Genomic DNA, 5256 nt, shown 5'->3' with positions numbered 1-5256 from the left:
TGTTTATTTTTATACTTTTTCAGGACACATACTACAGTATGTTTTTTAATACATTTTCAGGACACATACTAAAGTATGTTTTTTTACACATTTTCAGGACACATACTAAAGTATGTTGTTTTTTATACTTTTTCAGGGCAAATACTACAGTATGTTTTTTCTCTACATTTTCAAGATACATACTAAAGTATGTTGTTTTTTATACTTTTTCAGGGCAAATACTATAGAATGTTTTTTCTCTAATTTTCAAGATACATACTATAGTATGTTGTTTTTTTTTACACATTTTCAGGAAACATATTATAGCTTGGCTTTTTATACATTTTCATGACACATACTATAGTATTTTGTTTTTTTATACTTTATCAGGACACATACTAGAGTATGTTACATAATACATTTTCTTTTTTTTTTTTTTTTTTTAGTGTAATTTGTATTTTTACTTTGCTGCTGGAGTCAAACGTCCAAACACAACACAGGTGAGAGCTCTAAATAAGGTAGAACCGTCTATAGAGACGAGATAACTGAACGGGGTAATAATGCTGGAATACAAAAGCCTCACTTCAAAAAGAAGATGGGAGTTATGAGGACATCAGCCAACAGGAAGACCAGAAAACCAAAACAGGAGCAGAACCAGAAAAAGTAATTCATGACACCAGAACAGCCGAGTGTCATAAACCCAGCAGAGTGGCTGAACTTGTGTGTTTATGAGCAACACAGATGCCCCTTTTCCCACCGACTATAAAAGTTCATCGTCTCACTGGGGGGGTCGTTTGGGTTACGAGGAGCTGAGGAGCTTGGCTTGCTGCTCTGCAGGAAGGCAGCTTACAGCTGCTTGGAAGTCTGCAGCGTGCTTCTGGGCCAATTCTCTCATTAGAGCGCCCAAAGTGCTCCTGGTTTCTTCATCGACCTCCTTGTGGCCAGCGGCGTGACCTGCTGCAGCGACGATGGGCTTCATCAGCTTCAGAAGCAGAGCAGGACTGTGTCTGTGGAGCAGAGCCAGGCAGGTGAACACCGTCTTGTTCTCCTCCTGGTCCTCTTTCAGAGGGAGATGTTTCACCAGAGCAGGGACGACCTGCTCCAGGGGCACAGCGTCCACGTTGCCCATGATCATCCTGCAGAGGGCAGCACACAGGTTGTCCAGCACTTTGGGGTCGGACTCCTTGGTCAGCAGGTTGGAGAAGACAGAGAGCATCATGGGGTAGTCTGATATGATGATGGGTCCAGCTGCCTGAGCCAGGCATCCTAACCCAAACACAGCGTTGTTGCGAACCTCTGAATCACTGTCCCTCACTCCAGCCACCAGGACAGGAAGCAAACGGTTGGACAGTCGTCCTGCAGCTCCCCGACCGCCCTGCACGCTGACGAGAGCTTGGAGGATTTCTGCGATCGCTCCCATGGAAAAGGACCGCTCTGCCACCGTGCACGAGGATTTGGCTTTGTTGATGATGAAAGGCAGGAGATCATTGAGGAAAGGTGTGAACTTGTCTGCAGGAACACTGGAAACCAGGAGAGGAAATCCCTCTCCTGCAAACTCCTGCAGCATGGCGTCATACTCCGCCTGTTGGTCTTCATCATCATCATCGATGCCACCGTCCTGACATGCCGTCTTCTTCTTGAGCACGTCACGGATGACGTCGCTGATCTCCTTGAGGAACGAAGGGTTTCTGAAGGTTTCCTCCTTACAGGACTTGATCACATTGTTCATGGTCTCCAGGACGCCCATCACCACCTGTCGCTCTCGCTCCGTCCTCACCGTCTCCACCAAACAAGGAACGACAATGTCCAGTAACTTCTGCAGGGCCTGCTGGTTGACTTCAGAGGGATTTTCAGTCCACACTTTGTGCTGAGCTCGACAAAACTGGCCCATGGCCTCCAGAGCTGCCCTGCGGACGTCCTCATGGGGGAAATCTTTTAACTCAAAGACCTGCTGGAAGCTGGACTCCAGGAAGGGCTGGAAGGCAACGCCTGTGCTGAAGGCGATCTCTCCCAGAGCGTCACAAGCATCCTCCTTCTCATCGATGAAGGCGTTTTCCACGCTGAACCCCGCAGCATCAGGGACATCCGTCTCTGACTCATTCTCCAAAAAGTCTTCACTGTCTTTTCCCTCTTCTTCTTCTTCATCATCATCGTCGTCGTCAAGGAAGACGAACGTCTTGTCCTCTTCCAGGTGTGCCATGATGCCTTCGTTGGTCTTCAAGGCGAGCAGCATCACGGTTGTTATGGCAGGAAGGTGGGGGGTCAGAGTTTCAGGGCAGACTGTGGAAACTGCCGAGTACAGGCTGTACGTGCAGCGCCTCAAGTCAGGGTCATCGATGGCGTCGGTCAGGTTGAGGCCCAGACGGATGCACTCCGCAGCCAGAGGACTGAAGACGTCTTTGCCAATCGTACGAGCCAGGACGGACAGAGTGTCCAGAGACTGAGTCTGAAGAGGCCTCATCTCCTCCGTGGTGGCAGTCAGGAAACCTTTCAGGCTCTCAATAACTGGGGGGAAGAATGGAACCAGCAACTCCTTGGCAGCGTTGGCTATGGCACCTATGGCAGACACCACCAGCTCTTTGATCTTCAGGTTTTCTGTGCTGTTCAGAGCAGACAGCATGGTCTCCATCAAGGTGGGCAAGTAGGGCTCAATATCAGCTCCCAGGTTCTCCATGAAGTTCTCCAGAGCGTAGAACGCTTTAGTGACGTGGCCGACTTTGGCCTCGTTCAGGGAAGAGATGTATCCCAGCAGCAGGGGCATCAGCTCTGAGCAGTACTTGCTTATTTCAGGCTGCAAGTGTTCAGAGAACTGTCCAAGAGCAAAAAGAGCCGCGCCGCGCACCACCTGGTTACTGTCTGAGAGACTCTGGCAAACCGTCTGCAGCACAGATGACAGCATCTTGGTGCGGATGTGGTTGGCGCATCCTTCAGCCAGCACAGCCAGACACAGGAGACCTCCTTTCTTCTCATATGTGTTTTCACTGGTCAGGCAGGCCTGGGTCAGAGGGATCAGATGATGAAACAGCTTCTCTGGTGGCATGTGGAGAGCCATGGTGTCGATCAGCTGAGCAGCACAGTGTTTCGGATTATCGCTGTCTGAGCTGTCCTCCTCGTCTTCATCGTCTGGGTCCTGTTCACCAGGTGGGGGCGCTGCAGTCAGAATGGGGAACACCGCTTGCAGGATGGGGTTCAGCAGCTTCAGCTTGACCACCGTCTTACTCTTCAGCTTAATGAGGAAAGTGATGCAGGAGAGGGCTTTCACTCTCAGGGACTCGCTCAGAGTTTTGTCACTGCTCACCTCCTGGCAGAAGCAAACGATGTCAGAGACATGCGGAACTATAATGGACACCTCGATCTCCATCAGCTCAATGAAAACCTCCATGGCTTCACAGGCTTGGACCTGGTCTGCCTTGATCAGGTGTTTTAGAGCAACGATCAGACTCGGGGTGACGTTTTGCATCTGCTTCATCTCATCTGTGCCGGTGTAAGCAGTTATAGCCGTGAGAGTGAGAATGCAGTAGTACAGGGCTGCTGGGTTGTTGTGGTCCTGCAGAACAGAGCTGAACAGCTGCAGCAGCTGGCAGTAGTGAGGCTTGAACGGTTCAGGGTTGGATTCTATGACCTTATTGAGCAGCAGGAGGCCCACCTGTCTGTCATGAGGGTTTGTGCTCTTGGTGGACTGATTGAGCAGTTGCAGCAGGGCGGGCCAGCGGTCCGGCGTTTCATGTTTAACCATGACTGCACACAGCTGGGAGAGGGAGTGCTGCACGGTGTGTTCAGTCTCCTGCATGAAGGCCTGCAGCACCACTGCCTTTAAGCTCTCTCTGTCATCAGGACTTATCTTCTTCCAGTGTTTCTTCACCCTCAACCTCAGCATCACTGCAGCAGACTGTCGGATCTGAGGGTTTTGAGAGCCACTCATGACAGCACACAGGGCTGGTATGATGGCTGGATCTTTGAAAGCCTGTTTCAGCTGCGCTGTGGCCTGCTGAATGACAGCATTGTCGGGCTGTGTCAGCTGTGACAGAAGCTGCTCAAGTTCCGCTGTCATCCTGATGGGACACGATCAACTTAAGCTTGGTTTAAGCTAACCTCAACGGAGCGTTAACGTCTGATAAAAACACCTAACGATGATGAGTGAGCTGTCCCGCCACGATGAGGATCACAGGACTGTCAAACATGTAAACTAATCCCTTGTCTTCAGGACACCAGGGAAGAAACGGAGGCAGCAAAAGGAGTTAGAAGTAGTTATCCGGTGGGTTTGGGTGTGACAGACTTCAGTCTCTCTGGCTCGGACTGGTCCAGTCTGCCCATAATACATTTTCAAGACACATACTATAGTATGTTTATTTTTATACTTTTTCTGGACACATACTATAGTATTTTTATACATTTTCAGGACACATACTAAAGTATTTAGTTTTTATACTGTTTCAGGACACATACTAAAGTATGTTGTGTTTTACACTTTTTCAGGGCAAATACTAAAGTATGTTTTTTCTCTACATTTTCAAGATACATACGTTTTTTAATACATTTTCAGGAAACATACTATAGCTTGGCTTTTTATACATTTTCATGACACATACTATAGTATGTTGTTTTTTATACTTTTTCAGGACACACACTACAGTATGTTGTTTTTTATACTTTTTCAGGACACATACTACAGTATGTTTTTCAATACATTTTCAGGACACATACTAAAGTATGTTTTTTACACATTTTCAGGACACATACTAAAGTATGTTGTTTTATACTTTTTCAGGACACATACTACAGTATGTTTTTTAATACATTTTCAGGACACATACTAAAGTATGCTTTTTTACACATTTTCAGGACACATACTATAGTATGTTGTTTTTTTATAATTTTCAGGACACATACCACAGTATGTTACTTAATACATTTTCAAGACACATACTAAAGTATGTTGTTTTTTATACTTTTTCAGGACACATACGACAGTATGTTTTTTAATACATTTTCAGGACACATACTAAAGTATGTTTTTTTATACATTTTCAAGATACATACTATAGTATGTTGTTTTTTTATACATTTTCAGGAAACATACTATAGCTTGGCTTTTTATACATTTTCATGACACATACTATAGTATGTTGTTTTTTATACTTTTTCAGGACACATACTACAGTATGTTGTTTTTTATACTTTTTCAGGACACATTCTACAGTATGTTTTTTAATACATTTTCAGGACACATACTAAAGTATGTTTTTTTACACATTTTCAGGACACATACTAAAGTAT

General features: G+C 45.9%; 1 pseudogene; it reads right to left on the bottom strand.

The window, feature by feature from the left end:
* Positions 1 to 616: 616 nt before the first annotated feature.
* LOC139064311 (importin-4 pseudogene) lies at positions 617 to 4250 on the bottom strand (annotated as a pseudogene).
* Between the last annotated feature and the right edge of the window lie 1006 nt (positions 4251 to 5256).

This window comes from Nothobranchius furzeri, chromosome 19, assembly GCF_043380555.1.
Source record: "Nothobranchius furzeri strain GRZ-AD chromosome 19, NfurGRZ-RIMD1, whole genome shotgun sequence".
Taxonomy (NCBI): Eukaryota; Metazoa; Chordata; class Actinopteri; order Cyprinodontiformes; family Nothobranchiidae; genus Nothobranchius; species Nothobranchius furzeri.
The sequence above is the reverse complement of the archived record's forward strand: the minus strand, read 5'-3'. Positions and strand labels throughout refer to the sequence as shown.